Here is a 21,827-nt window from a genome sequence, read left to right on the forward strand (position 1 = left end):
TAAAATCATCCTCTAAAAATTAAAGCAGAGTGAGAAAAAGGAAAGATTGCCCTACCTTCTTTGCTGCCCCTGTGACCATATTAGAGTTGCTTCATAAAAGCTGCATTAACCCACACAAAGCTATAAAATTATAAAATTTCCAATTGACAAAACACAACCAATATACAAACTGTAAGTTTGTTCCATTCAAATGTGACAATATTCTATATTTCTTTAAAATGCTGAAGATACAGATGTAACAACAGATAACAATTAAAACTTAAGAAGAAAAACCGTCTTCCATGTTGGTAGCATCTACCTGGGAGATGTTTTCTTTAGCTCAGCATATCTTTACATTCGACTCACAGAAGTCTTAAATTTTAGACATATGTTGTTAAATATTTAGTAGTGCATTTTTTTGTTTTAACCAGACCGGTAACTAGAAAGCAGAAATCAAATCATTATGTGTTCTTTTAGTTAACTGATTAATAGTTCCAACCTAAAAGAATCTATTTGAGTACGTATCTAATAGTGTGCTCCATTTTTATGTAAATATACAAACTTCAATAAACACTACATTTGAGCTATTTTTAAGTAGCAGTGAAGAGCTTGCCATTAACCTACTTCAGACAATGGCCTGTGTTTGTATGATTACTGCCTGTCTCTCAAACCCTGCACAGTGCCTGGAGTACTCTATAAGGGACTGGTGAATGAATCAGAGCACCTAGAATGAAACTGCAGCCCTGGCCTCATTAGCCAAATGAGTGGTCAACCTACACAATCAAGTGCTATAACAGCAACTTCATGACACCCTCTGCACAAATGCATCGCTCTAAGAACACAGAACTTCATTCCCCAAGATAGACACATCATCACATCTGAAACAGAACCACAAACTCTGTATTTGATTCAACAGGGAAGAGGATCTCAGGAATTTATTCATAGGAGGCCAGAAGGCAAGAGGTCCTATCTATTAAGACCATAAAATGGCAAATATTTTACTATATTCATTAATATCAAAAACTCTATCACCAGAAAACTCACACTGTTTAAAAATTCAGTTGATACTTAAAACATCATAAATTCGTTGGGGTCAAATTGCTGTGTCTTGAAAATTAAGAAGAAAAGAAAGGGAAAGCCAATGCAGTAGGCAGAAAAGGTGTGAGCTTATAACACAGGCATAACTGGAGAAAAAACAATTCAACACAATCCAAACAATTACACAAAGCTTCACATCTTATATGTGAATAAGAAACTGGTTATCCAACTGGCAAGTAAAATATATACAAAGTACATTGAGAACAAATGGCAGCCATTAAAGAAATAATATAAAAGGAAATACCATGAGATGTCTGGTAAATCTGAGGTCCAAGAAAGAACAAATGTCTTCACAAAACCTGCTATCCAGAATAGACCTAGAAACCAAGTGAACATAGGAGTATTGAGCTGTTTTTAAATGGCATAAAATTATCGATGCTTGGCACCTAACATGGCACCTAAAAAACCAAAAGGGCTCACACAAAGACAGCAGCTAATTCTTAAAAAAATAAATTTATTCACTTCTGTATGCAAATAAATGTAAACACAGTAAAGGCAACGATTAAAGCTAAGCATCAAATCAAACTGAGGAGAAACTGAGAAAATACAGTATTAAAAACAGATTTGGCAAAGCAAAGGCAACAATCCCAAAACGAAAACACATAAAACCCTAAAGAAGGAAAAACAAGATAAAAGGCTAGGAAAAGCAATTACAAAATAGTCTATCAGTTTAAGACTGAGGCTGCTTTTAAGACCACGTTAAAAAGTTCAGGAAGCAAAAAATACCACTGAGAAGATGAATACCATACCCAAAAAGCAGAAGGATGGAAACAGGAGGAAAATTTGTTTCTAATATTACAAATAAAAGTGTATTCTAAAATAATTTTTTTTTTAATTTTTTTTTTCAACGTTTATTTATTTTTGGGACAGAGAGAGACAGAGCATGAACGGGGGAGGGGCAGAGAGAGAGAGGGAGACACAGAATCGGAAACAGGCTCCAGGCTCTGAGCCATCAGCCCAGAGCCTGACGCGGGGCTCGAACTCACGGACCGTGAGATCGTGACCTGGCTGGAGTCGGACGCTTAACCGACTGCGCCACCCAGGCGCCCCTAAAATAATATTTTTTAAAAACGTATGTGTGTTTTTGTTTTTTGAGAGAGTGAGGGAGCAAGCCCATGTGAATATGGGAGGGGCAGAGAAAGAGGGAGAGAATCCCAAGCAGGCTCTGCACTCTCAGTGCCACCCAGGTGCTCCTGACATAATCTCTCTGAAGAAAGGGTCATTTGTTATCTTTCTGTCTTTCGTAACTACCTTACACAGAGTTCAATAAATATTAAAATTAAATCAACACTTTTATGTTTTAGATACGTATCACTAATAAGCAGGTGAATTTTGAGCTATATTACTAGCAGAAATAAAGCAACTTCAAAGAAACTGTGAGGGACTACATACCTAACATTTCTTTATAAATTAGAAATTAAACTGCCCTCATTATGCACTTAAGATTTCCTTTCTCTACAGCAGTTGACTAAGGTATAATTTAAAAAATACTGGTTGATCGAGATCTACTACCAACTTATTACCTATGAAACTTAGGACAAGTCATTTCACTGCTCTGTGGACTTCAACTATAAACAGGAAGGTTAGGTTTTTGATATTACAGTTTACATCTTATAATCACGAGTATATTAACCAAGTACTCCTGATAATCGAAAGAACAGAATAAATATCAGATTCCAAAAAACAACAAAAAATAACTCTGACAACAGAATGATTTTTTTCCAATTGGGTTAATATTAGTATCAGACAGTGCTCTACAAGCGCTTACCTGATACTCAAGCCTCCCCAAACAGAAGTTATAACAGTGATAACAAATACTGAGTGCTTACAATGCTTAATCCTCACAATGAACCTATGGTGTAGGTACCTTTATTATCCCCATTTTACAGAGAAGATAGATTAAACTTGTCCAAAGTTCCATAGCTAATAAATCACAGACGCAATAATTGAACCCTAGGGGCACCTAGGTGGCTCAGTCAATTAAGCGTCCGACTCTAGATCTCAGTTCAGGTCACGATTCAGGGTCATGGAATCGAGCTCCGTATCTGGCTCTGTGCTGACACTGTGGAGACTGCCTGGGATTCTATCTCTTCCTCTCTGCCCTTCCTCTGCTCAAGTGCTCACACTCTCTCTCAAAATAAACAAACATTTTGGGGGAAAAAAAACAATTTGAATTCTAACAGTCTGATTCCAGCACCTACCCATTAGTTTGAGTGAAATTAAAATTTGCTAGATAATTGGTAATCTACAATTTACAGTTAAGAGGAAAATACTGACAACTGCCTTGCTCAAAAAGAGAAGAAATTAGATAAATACATAAATGTCTCATTTATCTGGACGCCATTTATTCTAGCACACTTAAAGAATAATGAAACCCACTTTGCTCCTCCCCCAAACCTGATCTACTTAATGAATTCACATCCATTCCACAAAAATGCATTAGAACACTACAGAAGTAGAGAAAAATGGGCTCAAAGTCTAAAATTTGGGTTTAAAATACTTCAGGGATGGTGCAAAGCACATAATCAAAGAATATTCAAACTCTATTATTTTCAGTACATGCTTCACCAGTACACTTCACTAATACACTGAAGTTAAAAGAACCATGCTCCAAATCTGAGATTACAAATTTGCACAAGGATATTCAATTCCATATACAAAACTATTTGTTAATTGAGACCACGTATTTAATCAGTTAAATTTTAACTTGAGTCTCTCTTTAATGACCATTTGGTTCCTAAAAACAAAGAATTACACCAACCTACATTATAGTACTTTTATAGCAAATAAAATCTCTATTTAGAAAAATCTGTATTCTTGTAGTCAGAGTCAGTTCATGGAAATGCTTGAAAAATGGAAACCTATATTTCGAGAAGTGTCTTTTCTGGTTCTGTAAGAGTTTCATAGAGTTTCACTGGATCCTGTTGAGTACAATTCCAACTAACTGTTACAACTAAATTCAGTATCAAAGTAACAGTGCTTCAGATTTCACATTCTGCCACTTAATAATGGTTACTTATTCTCTTGAAGCCTTAGCTCCTCATTTGTAAAAAAGAATAATCACAGAACATGTTTTCCTGAATTGTTTCAAGGAGTTGTGTGTGGCACTCAGTTAGTGTTAGCTATGGTGACCAGATAAAAAGTCCCTAAAAGATCAGTACTGGAGAACAACTCTCAACTATATACTTGTACAATCCAAGTAATTTAAGAATTTTTGATGGGGGGGAGCTTGGGTGGCTCAGTTGGTTAAACATGTCCAACGCTTGATCTTGGCTCAGGTCATGATCTCACAGGTTGGTGAGACTGAACCCCCCCATTGGGTTCTGTGCTGACAGTGCAGAGCCTGCTTGGGATTCTCTCTCCCTCTCTCTCTGCCCCTCCCCTGCTCATGCTCTCCCTCTTTTTCTCTCTCTCAAAAATAAATAAACTTTAATAAAAAAAAAAAAAAGAATTTCTGGGGCGCCTGGGTGGCTCAGTCGGTTAAGCGTCCGACTTCAGCTCAGGTCATGATCTCGCAGTCCATGGGTTCAAGCCCCGTGTCGGGCTCTGTGCTGACAGCTCAGAGCCTGGAGCCTGTTTCATATTCTGTGTCTCCCTCTTTCTCTGACCCTCCCCTGTTCATGCTCTCTCTGTGTCTCAAAAATAAATAAATGTTAAAAAAATTTTTTTTTAAAGAATTTCTGATCTGGGTGCCTGCCTGGCTCAGTCAGTGAAACATGAGATTCTTAATCTCACACTTTGAGCTCCAGATTGGAGGGAGAGTTTACTAGAAAAAAATTAAAAAATAAAATGCACTTTTGTCATGCACTGTAGGTGCTCAATAAATACGATCTGAATGAAAAAAAAAATAGAATCTATGATCTTTTCCAAAATCCATTCTTGCCAAGAAAGGTGAGAGGATACTTCTGTATTGGACTTCAATTTCAGAGAATCTGACAGAAGTAGTTTCACTTAAAAAAAAAAACAAAAAAACAAACCTCTTTATTATAAACTCCAAACACAGTTTCAATTATTTTCTTAAACTAAAAATCTGTGTGCACAGTAATGGTGAAAATCAATAGGTAATCTGGACCTGAAATTCTTTTTACAGAATTTTTGTCACAACAGAAATTGGCTCTGAATAAAAGACTTTAACAAATCAATGGCAATCCTTGTGATATTATCCAATGAGCACCACCTCATCCCTTCAGGGTCAAGAATAAGGTACTTTCCCAATCTGCCAGTATTTTTTGCAACTTCATACTGGCTTACAACTCAGTTTACGTTATCTTTTAGCTCACTAGTAATGTGACATTGGAATCAAAGTATTAAAGTGTCAAGAATAACCTTTTTAAAAAAATACATGAAGACAGAGTGAACCCCAATGTAAACTACACACTTTGGATGATAATGATGTTTTCTTTTCTGTTTTTTTAATAAGTTCATTTATTTATTTTAAGAGAGAGAGAGAGAGAGAGCATGAATCAGGGAGAGGTAGAGAGAGAATCCCAAGCAGGCTCTGCACTGCCAGTGCAGAGCCCAATGCAGGGGCTTGAACCATTGAATCATAAGATCATGACCTGAGCGGAAGAGTCAGACGTTTAACTAACTGAGTCACTCAGGTGCCCGGATAATGATGTTTCAATGCTGGTTCATTGAATGTTATAAATGTACCATAATAATGAGGAACACTGATGATGATGAAGGTTGTGCTTGTGTGGGGAGGAGGCATGTGGGAAATCTATACATTCCTTTCATCTTTGAAGTGAACCTGAAATTTCTCTAAAAGATGAAGTCCATTAAATTTAAAAATACATGTATGAATATAGTGAATTGTCTGGCATTATATAATGGGATAACTTTCCTTCTACCAGGGTTTTGGGAAAACTTTTAAACATCAATTCTGCAACCAACAGAAGTATTGGTACATTCAATCTCCTTTACCATGCCAAAGCATCCACAAGTTAAAAGAATTAATTTCAATACTATCAGTTTTTTAATGCACCATGCATTTTTGAATAGTATTTGTCATTCCCTGAAGTGTTGGAGATCACCAAACTACAGTATAAAATCTAGTAAAATGTGGCTTTTTTAAACTTTCCTTACTTTGAGAGAGAGAGAAAAAGTGTGAGTGGAGTAGGGGCAGAGAGAGAGACAGAGACAGAGAGAGAGAGAGAGAGAGAGAGGGAGAGAGAGAGAATCCCAAGCAGGCTCTACACTGTCAGTGCAGAGCCCAATGTGGGGCTCGAACCCATGAACCCCAAGATCATGACGTCAGCTGAAGCCAAACACTTAACTAACCAAGACACGGGTACTCCAAGTGTGGTGTTTTAAAATAGCAATTCAGGGGGTGCCTCGATGGCTCAATTGGTGAAGCGTCCAACTCTTGATTTCAGCTCAGGTCATGATTTCAACGGTTTGTGGGATTGAGCCTGCTTGAGATTCTCTCTCTCTCTGCCCCTCCCCTGGCTCTCTCTCTCTCTCTCAAAATAAATAAAAAGTTAAAAAAAAAAAAAGGTATGTGGTTTGCAAATTAAAAAAATAAATAAAATAGCAATTCAGTGACCGATAATAGAGTTGACAGGGTAGACTAGAGTCTCCGGGCATAAACACACAATTTCTGTTTCCTATACATACAAACCTATTCTTAGAATGAGGTTAGTCTTTATTCACATCTGAGAATAGAATAAAAGCAACTTCCTTCTAAAATAGTTACCTATTTCCACTTTCTATTTGCCATATGGCCCACAACTACGTACCTTAGAATATACTGCTCAATATACAAGCACAGAAGACAAAGAATCTTCAAACCTAACAATCACATCTTCCTAAATTCCTCAAAAGCTTACTTTTAAGTACAAAAGCAGTAATATCACATGTGTGAATGTAAAATATCACATGTGTGAAGCATAATACCTGTAAAGCATAATACCACATACTTCATGGATTCTAAAACTTCCTTCTGTTAAAAAAAAAAAAAAATTGCTATCTACATTAGTAATTTTTAAACTGTGCTCCCAGTAGTCCTCAATGGAGTTGAGGAGTGAGATATTAGGAGAAAACAGAATCAGGGAAGTTCACAAAAGACAATGAAAGACAACATGTTCTACAAATTTAAAAGTTAAACTCAGAAGCTGCCTATTTTGGTTTTGTTTTTTTTTTTTAAGTTTTACTTTTGAGAGAGCAAGAGCAACCAGGGTAGGGACACAGAGAAAGAAAGAGAGAGGATCCAAAGCAGGCTCCGGGATGACAGCAGAGAGCCCGATGCAGGCCTCAAACCCACAAAACATGAGATCATGACCTGAGCCAAAGTCGGACGCTTAACTGACTGAGTCACCCAGGTGTCCCTGAAGTGGCATGTTCTATGTGGTAGCTACCAAACGGGAAAATGACATTAAATGGAACACTACTTAGCAATATAAAGGAATTATTTTATTCAAATGTTTACTTATTTTGAAAGGAACTATTTTTTTTTATTAAAATGTTTACTTATTTTGAGAGAGATAGAGAGAGAGAGCACAAGCAGGGGAGAGTCAGAGAGACAAGGAGAAAGAGAATCCCAAGCAAGCTCCATACTTATCATGGAGCCCAACGTAGGGCTCAATCTCATGACACTGAGATCATGATGTGAGCCGAAAGCAAGAGTCAGATGCTTAACTGACTGAACCACCCAGGCACCCCTAAAGAACTACTGATAGATGCAACAACTCCAATGAATATTAAGGACATTATGTTGAGTGAAATAAAAAATCCAATTCCAAAAAGATCACATACTGTATAATTACATTTATGTAAGAGTCTTGAATGACATAGAAATAGAGGACAGATCAGTGTGGTTGTAAGGTCCAGGGAACCTTGTGGAGATGGAAATGCTCTATATCTTAACTCTGGTAGTAGATACAGGAACCTTACAAATGTAATAAAAATACAGAAAACTAAACACACACACACACACAGGAGTAGAACTAGGGAAAGCTGGACAAAATGGATAGATTGTATCAATGTCAATATTCTGGTTGTGACACTGTACTACAGTTTTACAAGATGTTACATTTAAGGGAAACTGGATAAAGGAAAAAGAATTTCTCTGTATTATTTCTTAAAAAATGCATGTAAATCCTACTTCAAAACTTAAAATTTAATTTGAAAAAATGACATTAAAATTGTGGCCTTCAAACCTGTTTTTTTGAGTATTGACAGAAATTTTCTTATGAATGAAATCTTTATTTTTTTTAGAGAGAGTGAAAGGGTGAGCACACGCATGGGAGGGGGACAAAGAGAGGAAGAGAAAGAGGTGTGGGGGGAGGGAGAGAGAGAGAGACAGAGAGACAGAGAGAGAGACAGACAGACAGACAGACAGACAGAGAATCCTAAGCAGGCTCCATGCTCAGCACGGAACCTGAAGCAGGGCTTGATCCCACGACCCCGGGATCATGACCTGAGCTGAAATCAAGAGTCTGACACTCAACCCACTGAGTCACCCTGGCGCCCCACAAATGAACTCTTAAACCATAATCTAAGCGTGTATTTTGATTCCAAGATGAAAATTAGCTTTAATCTACTATGCTTTCTCCGATTGCTGATATCAACTTGAAGTACTGTGTTAAGGAGGCCACAGCCAAATACAACAGAAGGCCTCAAGTAATCAGTAATGTCTGCTAAAAGATATAGTAGGCATTTGTACCTCATATTTGCTATGTCTATAGTTAAAGAGGGTGGCACGGAAATGGCCCTGCCTGAACATCCTCCCACCTACCACATGACAAGCCTAAGGCTTCCTGGAGAATAGTTCAAAAATCACTGGCTAAAAGAAAATACTTACAGACTCATCATGTGACATGAAAAACTTACTTGATTGGTACACTCTATCTGCTAAAGCAGAAAAGGAAAAATATGCTCCCAAAAAGTAGTGTTAGAGTCTGTTATAATTAAAAAATCAAACAAAAACAACAAAAAACCCCGCATTTATCTTTTAGTCAACCCATACAGACTATTGGGCTGGTTCATTCTTGCTTTTTCAGCCTTGAAATAAGTATGCCATTAGGTAAGGGCATAATTTTTGACTGAAACAATCAAAGTTGGCAATAATTTTATTCTCTCATTCTTCATTCTAGTCTCAAGTAAAACAACATCCCCTCCAGAATGAATTATTCTTTCTATCACTATTTTGAATCATTTATTTCAGACTAGAGAACGTGAGCCCTCTCTTCTTCCCCTTTAAACAATGTGTAGCAAAGCTAATTAATAGGATTCAAACAAATCTTTCTGTCTCTACTGTCTACATTTTATTATCTCAGACTTGGGCTGTCAGAATAATTTTCTAAGTGGTCTCTCTCTCTCCCTATTCTAACTTGACCTTTAAACCAATCGCTCTCAAACATAAAATCACAAACTGCTACTTTTCATATACCTGGGGTTAGTAGTTGAAAATTATGGATTCCTAGGCCTTACCCCCAGAGATTCTGATTTAATAGGTCTAAGATGTGGCCTAGATGTCTTATTTTTTAAAAAGGAATTTGCTCCAGCCCTTTATTCTAGAACAACTGCTTAAACTCTGAACAGATTATACTTCAAAGCCCACAAGTCTCCTAGTCTTGCCCTCTTCAAAAAAAGAATAGTACCTCACAGTAACTCCAATTAAATTCCTAATCTTGACATTATCAGGTTACCTTGTTCCACACTAATATTCCAATATATAAATCCTCTGATTATACCAGTCTTTTTCTATTGCTGGCGTTATCTTTGCTCATTCCCCTTCAAAATTTCTAAAGTAATTTTCCTGTACATATAACCATTCCACCCAACAAAAATCTGATTAAACCTTCAGGGATCATTTAAGTATTAATGCTTCCTTGAAGCATTCTCAACTTCACAAATTAGACTTCTGTGATACAAAACTAGCTTTGAGGTCTCTAGCAGATCAACCTCCTGAGGACTATTTTCTCAATAAACAAAAATTTAACTAGCTGAACTCAAAAAACTATTTGAGCCATAAAATTTGTCCCATGCTAATCTCTTCCCTTGTTAACCTCCCAAAGAACGCATTACTTGCTTTTTAAAAAAATTTTTTTTCAATGTTTATTTGTGAGAGACAGAGAGGGAGGGAGACACAGAATTCAAAGCAGGCTCCAGGCTCTGAGCTGTCAGCACAGAGACCGACGCAGGGCTCGAACCCACGAACCGTGAGATCATGACCTGGTCCGAAGTTGGATGCCCAACCGACTGAGCCACCCAGGTGCCCCCGTATTACTTAACTTTTTAAAGTACTGGTTTACATTTCGACCTATTATTTTGAAATAGCTATTAGACATTTAGTTTCCAAAACTGGATCATCTACTTTACCCCATACCAAGAAACGAGATATTTATATTTTAGCTCTCAAAGCCTATAATGTGGTGACAACACCACCTAAATTATTCCTGATTATATCAAATTTTCCTCACCCTAACACACTTAATCCCCTTCTCCCCTTTTAGATGAAGAGGAACACATCTTAAAACAAAACAAAAAATGTGCCACAGAAGAACATTATTGATTTTCTTCTGAAACTTTATTTTTAATAATTGCTTCTTTCTGTTATTATTTTTTAAATGTGGCTGTCTCTCAAGGCTCAACCCTCTCCATTATTCATCTCCATCAATCTCAGATTTTACCATTCATTCCTGTTTGATTTCCTACTCCCAGCCACCTATAGGATGTGTACCCATTTAAATATCTGCCATCGTTGCAAAAATTAAACTTTCAAACTGAATCTTTTCCACACGCTTTCCATTCCATTTCTTGTCAGTACCCCATTTTCCCAGCTCCCTATTTAATCCTTCTTTTTTCTAGTCTCCTATTATATCTGCTCACCTTGCCTTTTGTGTCTCCTCAGTGTTTCAGATTCATTCTTCCTCAGTTTCCAAGGCCCCCACCATCATCTCCATCATCTGAATAATTTCCAATAATCAACAACCCTTCCAGCGTATCACCATCAAGTTCTGAATTTCTTGTCTCCAAACAATGGAAGAAATCTTGTGTATTTTTAAGCACTTATCCCCCAGATTAGGACAATTCTGTCATTTTAAATGTAATAAACTCAAATTCATCCACTCAACATATTTATTGAGCATATACTATGTTCTGGATACTGCTCTATGTGCTAGGGAATGAGCAGTGAACAAAATTAAGTTGGCCTTAAGCACCCCCCCCTTTTTTCAATGTTTATTTATTTTGAGGGAGAGAGAGAGAGAGAGAGAGAGAGAGAGAGAGAGACAGAGTGTGAGCAGGGGAGGGACACAGAGAGAGGGAGGCAGGCTCCAGGCTCCAAGCTTTTAGCACAGAGCACAATGTGGGGCTCAAACTCATGAACTGTGAGATCATGACCTGAGTCAAAGTCAGACACTTAACCCACTGAGCCACCCAGGCATCCCTGCCCTTAAGGTCCTTTTATCGAGCTAGGGCAATTAATATAATCAAAGGTATCTTAGAGTAGTTTTAAATAACTGCCTTTGATAACGATTTGTGTATTCTCATTACTGAGCCAAAAATTATTCCTTTATAAGGATCAATAGAATGCTATGATGATTTTTTTCAAATGATCTGAATTCAAATTCTTGATCAGTCCCTCTTTAGCTTACGTGACTGTCAGTCTCTCTAGGCCTCTCATGAAAAATGGGTAAAATTCTACCTTGCAGAGTTGGTATGTTTGTGCCTTCCCTCTTTAGAATTAAAAGCATGAAGTTCATACTACTCAATCCAATGATAATTTAATCAACCCCAGTCATAAAACTGTTGACCACTAAGGCCACTAAAATAGTGAAAAAACAGCTCTACTATTGTAAATACCTGAAAAGATATCTTCTATTCCACATGTTTAAAATATTTACTATAAAAGCCTTAAGTCTAAAACAAGAGCACTTTAATTTCTAAGTATTAGCCTATAAATCTGCAAAAGACTAGCAAAATGAATAAGAAAAAATACTTTCCATGTTTAAACCCCTTATTTCTGCAGCATTTGCCAGAGTCCTTTTAATCCCAAGACTTACAGAATTCAACGATCAAGTTCTTCCTCTTCATACATTAATGTAAATAGAAAAATGAAAACAAAAAACTAGAAATGAAAGGACAAGTGCATAACAAGTAGAGAGTTGAAGCTTAGGGAAAAAGCATCTTACTCTCAAGAATAAAATACAGAATTAGTAGATCTAAGCCTCCATTAGGAAAATTACTCAGATATACAAACTTCATTAACTTATTATACGTCTTGTTCAAGACAATCTTTTAAAGTAGCTTGTCTTGAACAGGCATATAATCACTGAAAAATTGTACAATAAAGGGAAAAATAAAATGTCAAGAATGAAGTTGGTAGATGCAGGTACTATTACTAACCAGTACATTTGCTATGAGACAGGCTACACCCACGTTCCCTTTCCAAATTACTTTTAAAGACCTTTCCGTCTTTACAGATAGAAAACATTATGTATACACATGGGTAAAAAAAATAATAATAATAATAATAATTAACATGTACTGAGCTGACTGGCCACCCTTATAAAAGTCATTTGTATATAAAGAAATTGCTGTGTGAAGTTGGGGACTGAACTAGAAATACTTTTCTCCAAATCCTTAATGAGCCATTAAATTTAGGAGGCAAGAAGCATAAACTTTAAACTTCCGATAAGTGAACTTACAGGCTATACCAGCAGAATCTCTTTTTAAAAATCCACCATCACTCTAGATTAAATTTAAATGATAAATATTAGTTTCTCAGATATTCTCAAAGTAATTACACAATAAAAGAACTTGTGTCTTTTGGCACAATACTGTGTCCATAAGATCTGCCAGTTTTTACTTGGAATTCAAAAATCAAAAAGTTATTACATTAGTGTATAATTAATAAGTTATTACTAACATACAGCAACCACATTAACAATATACCAAACTATTGCAAGCTAAAATTTGAAAACCACACAAACTGATCCCAGAGTTATTAGCCAACACAATCAGTTACTTCCCTTAGGAAATATGTGCAAGATCAGCAAGCCAAAATCAGTAGCACCCTAATGCTTTCACATAGAGGGCATTCAACTATTTACTACTGAATGAATCTAGTTTACAATATTAACAGTTAGAAGAGTCCTAAAGAAGAGTAGAATTTAAATCTCACAAGATAATAAAGGTTACTGGATCTTGATACATCAATGAATCTATTCAATTCCATGGACATGCGAAATCTGTCATTTCATCTAGGCAGAATCCTACAAACCCAAGTAGACAAAACACAATCAGACTCTGAAACAGCATTTTAATTCTTTTTCTTTTGTATGTATGTGTGTGCGTGGTGTGTGTGTGTGTTGTCTAGCAGTGGGCTTCACTGAGAGTAACTGGAATTGAGGGGAGTATTAGTTTCCTAAGGATGCCGCAACACATGACCACAAACAATTCTAGAGGCCAGAGTCTGAAATCAAGATGTCAGCATGAAAGAGCATTTTTAGATTTCTAAGATACTAAATTGAAAAAAAAAAAATGCTAGAGATTACAGTAAGATTCATCTCCTTTTGGACTGAAAAAAAAATCTGGATTTATATATATAAAAAACAGTAACTCAAAATTGGTTAGCTCATCAAAGTCAATTAACCTGGAGAACCATTTAAAAGTTACATATACCTTATAAACACTGAACTTTTTCATTTAAAATATAATTCATCAATATTTTAATGTCAAGCCCAAATGTTCTCTTTGAACATGGCTCTGCTAATTGGAATTTTGGGTTCTCATTATTGTATAAACCCTATCTATAATGCATTGTCTATAATTTTTGGTTTTAGATTATTTCAAGGTAACAAATTACTTAGACACCTGTGGAGCAATGAGAATGCAGATCTCCTTCTCAATTTGGATTTGTATTATTTTAGTTACCTTACCCATACCTAACATCTTTCTTTGACAATTAATGTATCTTTAACAAGTTTTCCAAAGTAATTAACTTAGTTTGCGTCAGTTCTCAGGGATGCCTGGGTGGCTCAGTCAGTTAAGGTTCAGACTCTTGATATCAGCTGAGGTCAAGATCTCAAGGTTTGTGGAACTGAGCCTCTGTCAGGCTTCGTGATAAAGGCAGCCTGCCTGGGATTCTCTCTCCGTTCTCTTTGCCCCTCTCTGATCACGCATGCGGGCGCGCTCTCGATCTCGCTCTCTCAAAATAAATAAACTTAAAAAAAAAATACAACTCTCTTTTCACATTCATTTATCAATGGTTTAATTATGCCTAATAATATAAACACAATACAAGTACAATGGGATTAGCCAATTTGGAAACAAACATAGGACTTTTATGAGCATTGAACTCAACAAATGGAGGCAGCACAAAGTTTACATCATTCAACATTCAATTGGCATTAATATTTTTTAAGTATTTTTTTAATGTTTACTTATCTTTGGGAGAGAGAGAGACAGAGTGCAAGCAAGGGAGAGGGCCAGAGAGAGAGACACACGCAGAATTGGAAGCAGGCTCCATGCTCTGAGCTATCAGCACAGAGCCCAATGCAGGGCTGGAACTCATGAACCACAAGACCTGAGCTGAAGTCGGACGTGTAACTGACTGAGCCACCCAGGCACCCCCAGCATTAATATTTTTTAAATGAAGGGCACTTGGGTGGCTCAGTGGGTTACACATCCAACTTTGACTCAGGTCACGATTTCACAGTTTCTGAGTTCGAGCCCCGCATCGGGCTCTGTACTGACAGCTCAGAGCCTGAAGCCTGCTTTGGATTCTGTATCTCTCTCTCTGCCTCTTTTTCTCTCAAAAATAAATAAATACATAAATAAAACATTAATTTTTTAAAAAAATATATTTTAAATGAAGGTAAGAATCTTCTACTGTATCTATGTAAAACACTTTAGGAAAAATATAGAAGCTATAAATAGTGATCACCTCAGCATATAAGAGACACTAGGCATGGTTCTGTTTTTTTAAGAAACAACTACAACACAAACAGCTGGAGAGCCTACTAAGGATTGTACACATATTAACACTGAATTCTCAAAACGACTGTATAAGATAAGCTCTATTGTTACCTCAATGTTGCAGATCAACAAACTAACGCACTAAAAGATAACTAACTTGCCCAGGTCACTAGGCAATACAACCTGGTTTGATTGTAGTTCTACTATCTACTCTTAAGCCCTGTGCAATATTGCCTCTAAAGAAGTATTGTTTGAGCTCTTTTAATAAGCGTAACACTTGCATGATCTTAAGAATTGGAGGGGATAAATAAGCATGTCCCAGTATGTCACTCCCCAAAGCAAATTTTTCAGCAACTTCCCCATAAAGGCCATAATCTTTTATCATGGCATTCAAGGCTCACCGTAACTTGATCACAATTTGTACTGCTACAATTCCAATCCAAGACTCTTATCCAAATAACTCGCCGGTTCTGGAAACCAACAGATCATCTTGAATTAGGATGTACAGAAACACTAAACATATAGAGTCTGTCACATGACATTGCACAAAGTATTCCCTCATTCAGAGAATCTAAAAATAGTGGCCTGGCTTCTCAAGAGGGCAGTCAGCATGGTTTCTTGGAAAAGTTTAAAGCATCAAGAATCATGACCTGAATTTCAATCCTTGATCAACCACTATCTAACTATATGACCTAGAGAAAATTATTTAACCTCCCTGGATTTGGTCTAGTTGTAAAATAAAAGGAAAGAACTAGAACAGTATAAAAATTTCTGAGACTAGTAACTAAAATGCAAATTCATGGCTCCACTAGATGTAATTAAGTAGGTCTAGAATTGGGCCCAAGAATGTTTAATAAGCACTCTACATAAATAACACATGGGGTCCCTGGGCCACAATGAAAAATAGCTCACTGAAAGATCTCACCAATCAATTCTAACTCTGGTTTCTTAACTTCAGTCAATAGGGTACACCTGGGTAGCTCAGTCAGTTAAGTGTCTGACTCTTGATTTTAGCTCAGGTCATTATTTCATGATTTGTGGGTTCAAGCCTGGCATTTAAGCCTGCTTGGGATTCTCTCTCCCTCTGTCAAAAATAAGTGAATAAACTCTAAGAAAAAGAAAACATTTTAACTTTAATAGGGTGCTATTTTACATGTCCAGGATGGGGGTTGTGGCCTAAAAGAAAATCCTGTTTATCATAGGATTTGCTTTTGCACCTTTCGCCCTGTACTTTTTTAAGATAATGGGTAAGATTTGGTAGTTTTACAAACTGAAGTTTCATTCTCTTAAGACACAGATAGATACAGTTGATTCAAATGAGTTTTAAATTAATTAAGCACCTGCAAAATACTAAGAATCAACTATATCATCTTATTAATCCTCCTTATTTGAAATATGATTACCTTAATTTTCTCCCAAGGAAATTTTTTTTTTTATGTTTTTATTTTATTCTAGAGAGAGGCAGAGTGGGAGTGGGGTAGGGACAGAGAGAGAGGGAGACAAAGAATCTGAAGCAGGCTCCAGGCTCTGAGCTGTTGGCACAGAGCCTGACGTGGGGCTTAAACTCACAGACTGTGAGATCATGACCTGAGCCAAAGTTGGACACTTAACTGACGAAGTCACCCATGTGCCTTGAAATTTTAAGTTTTAAAAGATATAATCTCCACTCTACAAGTATTCACAAGTCTCAAATTTTCTTCTCCCATTCTCTCTGAAAATTTCCAATCAAATTAGTAATTTTCATTCATATCAGTAAAATATTCAAATTATCATCCAAATTCACTATGAATATCTTGCTATCACTATACAAAACTGATAAAAGTATCACTATAATGTAATTAAAGTTTGAATCAGTGTTTTTCCTGTTTCTTGTCCCTTTCTTGTCCTTCTGAACTTTTCTAGAATGAGTATTGTATTTATTCCAAAATCACGTACCACTTTGTCCTAAGAGTTATAGATGTTTGAAGCTCTGCTTTGTTAAGTGTACCATCTCACTAACCTTTTTTAAAGAGCAAACTTGGGGACGCCTGGGTGGCTCAGCCGGTTGAGTGTCCAACTTTGGCTCAAGTCATGATCTCAAGGTTCCTGAGTTAGAGCAGTGAATCAGGCTCTGCACTGTCAGCACAGAGCCGCTTGGGATCCTCTGTCCCTCTCTCTCTGGCCCTCCCCGGCTCACGCAGGTGTGCATTCTCTCTTTCAAAAATAAATATTTAAAAATAAATAAATAAAACATCAAACTTGCATGTATGTTAAAACAAAAAGAACTTATCTCAATTTCAGAAAAAAAATACTTTTCTTCAAAAGAATTACTTCAAGGATTTTTTTTTAATGGAGGAAGGGGAGTAACACCATAATTAAAATATGTATTTTCAGTCTTGTCTTAGAAATCAAAGTGCTAGCATTAGTAGCAAATCATAAACCTAAACATAACTGTAATTCAAAGCTCACTTAGCAATAATTCTAAAAGCTAAATAAGGAGTTGGAATGTCATAATTTTTTAAAAATAATTTAACAACCTAAGCACTTATTTTCTATATTCTGAATTTCAAATTAGATCAGCATTCAGAAAGCTATTTTAAACCCACATTTATGTAGAAAACTGTGCAAGAATAATATCTGATACTATCCAAATTATCTACACTTTCCTTCAATTTTTTTCATCTGTTTTTGATTACAAAAGCTATCCATATGTCTCAGAAAAATCAGAAGAGAAAAGAAAACCCCACAATTCCAATTACTCAGACACAAATCACTGCTAAGAACTTCGGTGTATATACAGACGCAAAGTAAAAACTTATTTAAGCAAGAATCACCTATAGACACTAAATCTAAGAAAGTATGACAGGGACCAGAATATTTACACAATCTCAAAATATCTTTCCACAAATTACTTAATAAAGGCAAAATGAGAAACAGTAACTATACAATGGGAAAACTACTAAACACCTTAACCCAGCGATCAAAATGAACATACTGGTAAGGGGCAAACAAAAATGATTTAAAAAAAAAAAACAAAAAACCCACATACTGCTTATCTAGTATTCCAGCCAAAAATGCAAAACCTGAATCTAATCATGAAGAAACCTTAGATAAACCCAATTGAGGGGCACTGTATAAATAGCTAGCTTGCCAATGTCATGAAAGACAAAGAGATCAGAGAACTAAATGCAATCCGTGATCCTGAATTGGCGACTGCACCAGAATAAAAAGTGCTAATAAAGGACATAATTGGGACAACTGATGAAAACGGAATATGGACAACAGACTAGATAAAAAGAATTACATCAATGCCAAACTTCCTAAGTTTAACCACTCTGGTTACCTAAGAAAAGATGCTTGATCTTTAAAAATGCATATTTAAGTATAAGACAGCATCTTATATGCAATCTACTCTAGTTAAGAATTTTTTTTTTACATGCATAGAGAGAATAATAAAGCAAAGGTGACAAAATGTTAAAAATCAGGGGATGTGAATAAAGGGTATAAGAAGTTTTGTAGTATTCATGTAACTTCTGTAAGCCTGAAATTACTTTAAAATAAAAAATTAAGGGGCGCCTGGGTGGCTCAGTCGGTTAGGTGTCCGACTTCAGCTCAGGTCACGATCCCATGGTTCTGAGTTCAAGCCGCATTTCGGGCTCTGTGCTGACAGATCAGAGCCTGGAGCCTGCTTTAGATTCTATGTCTCCCTCTCTCTCTGCCCTCCCCTGCTCTCTCGCTCTCAATTAAATATTAAAGAATTGTTTTGATAAAATAAAAAATTAAAACAAAAAAACTGGTATTTTGGGAGTATTCCTCAAAACACATGCATATATTTATATATAATACTTGTATTTTTAAAATTAAAAAGTGGAGGGGGTGCCTGAGTGGCTCAGACAGGTGAGCGTCCAACTTCGGCTCAGGCCGTGCTCTCACAGCTAGAGAGTTCAAGCCTCGCACTGGGCTCTCTGCTGTCAGCACGGAGCCACTTCGGATCCTCTGTCTCCCTCTCTCTGGCCCTCCCCCTTCTCTCTCTCTCTCAAAAATAAACATTAAAAAAAATACATTTAAAATAAATTAAATTAAAAAGTGGAATCATCAACTGGATACTAATTATTTAGTTATAGAGGCCCTCTGGAGTACATTTGAACATCCCTGAAAAAAGGCAATTGTTCCACGATGAATTAGATGTCCGTCTCTTACTCTCCATCCAAGCAAATTCCCCCACACCACAAATACCCACCCTACCACCATCTCCTTAACCAGTCACAGCTAATTAAAGGGCTCAAGATGGAGCACAGTGGCTCACTGACACCTTGCCAATTCCTGTGAGGTCCAACGGTACTTTTCTTCAAGAAAGTTCTCTAAGATTTCCCTATAGTCTTATAACAAATCTTTTACTTAAGCTGGTTGGATATGATTTCCGTACCCTGCATCCAAACAAACCCTGAAACAGCAGGCTTTTAAGGAGTAGAAATAAACAGTACAAGGGAAATAGCAGCTACTTAAATTCATCTTTTGTCTGTGCTTGAAAAATATGGTTTTGCTGGGGGCTTAATGGTAAAGATGTAATAAGGCTGTCAATTCAGCCAATTACACAGATTCACTTAAAGAGAAGCAGCAGAAAAGCAAATAATTCAAAAGGAACAATCTTATTTTCTCAAGAAGAGCTACTATGTATCAGACCAACCTCAGACCCCCCCCCCCATCAATTTATAGCTAATGAAGCAGAGTCCCAACCATTCAAATCAGTCACATCAAGAATCTTCCCATCCTTTGCAACATCGTTAAAGAGAAAATGGGTTTTCAAATTCCTGAAACTTGTCTTTCTTTGAATGACATATAGAGCAGGACAAGAGGAATTTAAGAGGTCTCTCTGTGAAATCAAAATTAGAAACTATTATCTTTCATTATTAGTCGGTGAAATAAGAAAAAATATTAGGAAAGTGTATCTTTCTCATATACAGTGTCCCAATATGTAAACTTTTGAAAAAACAAAACTATTTTCTGACAACATCCTAAGTGATAATAGTTCATTCTTTTCACCACATTCCTCACTTTTTGCTAAAAACCACTGATACTAGGCTTTACATGATTGTTAGACCAGTGAGACAAATGGGAAAAGATTTAATCTTTAAATTTACTTAACTCAATTAGCAATAATCACGCCTCAGATAAACCTCACTGGCTACAATACTGCCACTGTGCAAAGCTAAAAACTTACTTAACTCAAATAAGTTTAAAATAATTTATGGTAAATTCAGTTAAAAGTCTTTAAATAAAAATTATGTTTTAAATACCTTTTGAAAACAAAAGCCAAAATAGATTTAAAAATTAATAAAAATTTTTCTTGTCTCAGATAAAATGTTACATAATATAAGTATGTGAACTTGAACTTTATGTTACGAGTACCACAAACCAAAACTACCTCAATCCCATTGTTCTATTACTTAATTTTATGCCACAGGCTCAGACCTTAAATGCAACCAAGTTAGCTATAACACAGGTGTGATTACTTAATGTTCTTTCTCAATAATAAACTTCAGGACCAAGATGTTTATTCCTTTGGATTAACTCTAAGCAAACATCTAAGAGTTGCTAGAAAATTCCCTGTCTTCTCCAACTGTAAAACTAGAACAAAGAAAGCTGCATAAATCATTTTGTTTCTCAGGTCCTGTCTTAAATCCAAATTTCACATTTGAAATAATTTCAAAATGCAAAAATAAATATTTTAACTAAAAATAATAGATGTGGACTTGATTACTCATTGAATTATTACATACTATTTATGCATTAAAAGTCATAATGTCTGTTTTCAATGGCATCTTAATTGAACACATCAAAAAAGAATTCTGACTGACCTGTTGCACTGAAAAGTTCAAGATCCCAAACAGCTCAACTAGTTTTTGTAAATAATCAAATCAGATTTTGCAATAAAGTTGTAAAATTCACCTAACAATATAAAAATAGCTTTCCCAAACTGTCTTAAAAATAAAATTTGATTTATGACCCCTCTGAGGAAAAAAAAAAACTGATTTCATATTAAGTGAAAATATTTATCAAGTGAAATATAAGACCCACCTATTTTCCTGACTCTCACTTAAGTAAAAAGCATCCTATTTACTAACGGTTAATAAATACTTCTCATAGTCTTAAAGATACAAATAACATCTAATTAAGTTAACCTGAGTCATCATCATTTTGACTTTTTATGTAGAACTGATCACAAATGCTCACAATAACAACAAAAAAATTCTTTTGGTTAATTCCTACCTGTCTGTAAAATACTGTTTAATGGCAACAGCAAGATTTTTAGTTAAATATGGTTACTTCAAATTTGGTGCACTAAAAAACAATTTTCAACCATAAATATTGCTCTTCCACATTAAGTAAGTTTTTAGGTAATATATACTATCCTTTTAATATTAAAAAAAAAATAAGGCTCTTCCCAACATTTGTACATTACAAGAGACAGTAAAAAATTGTGAGCCGCCCCAATTTCAAACCAGCCTAAAAGCTAACATTTATACAGCAGGACCTAAAATAGTATCCTTATTTTGCCAGCCAATATAAAAAAAAAATTTTTACCACAAAATAAAAATAATTCTATAGTCAATATTAACAAGTCTCCCTGAATACAAGTATTAAACGCTTTTCCTAACATGTAACAAAGAAAAGTCCCTGATTACCCTGAATATTTGAGATGTGTTTGCTCAAATGAAAGCTTTAAACTCAAAAAATAATTGAGCACCTACTCTCTATTGTGAATAAATCCTTTGGAGATAAAAGCTAATTACACATTACTAAAATATTTTTAAAAAAATAAACAGCATCTTTTGTAAAAATTACAT

The 21,827-nt window shown here is 35.8% G+C and overlaps 1 protein-coding gene and 1 pseudogene across 3 annotated transcripts in view; both read right to left on the bottom strand.

Annotated features, from left to right (window-relative positions):
- KMT2E (lysine methyltransferase 2E (inactive)) overlaps nt 1–21,827 on the bottom strand; it is a 99,644-nt gene that overhangs the window by 73,696 nt on the left and 4,121 nt on the right. The window contains exons 1-2 of one of the 3 annotated variants that reach the window (XM_047825631.1): nt 15,402–15,419; nt 1,322–1,394 (exon numbers count right to left, since the gene is read on the bottom strand). The exons of 1 other annotated variant lie outside the window; for it this stretch is intronic. The gene's annotated coding sequence lies outside the window, so the exon portion shown is untranslated. Of the gene's footprint in view, nt 1–1,321; nt 1,395–15,401; nt 15,420–21,827 lie in introns of those variants that run through there. One more of the 3 variants, XM_047825614.1, reaches the window with a different exon arrangement.
- LOC125161436 (uncharacterized) lies at nt 20,035–20,190 on the bottom strand (annotated as a pseudogene).

The sequence above is a fragment of the Prionailurus viverrinus genome, chromosome A2 (genome assembly GCF_022837055.1).
Source record: "Prionailurus viverrinus isolate Anna chromosome A2, UM_Priviv_1.0, whole genome shotgun sequence".
Classification (NCBI taxonomy): domain Eukaryota; kingdom Metazoa; phylum Chordata; class Mammalia; order Carnivora; family Felidae; genus Prionailurus; species Prionailurus viverrinus.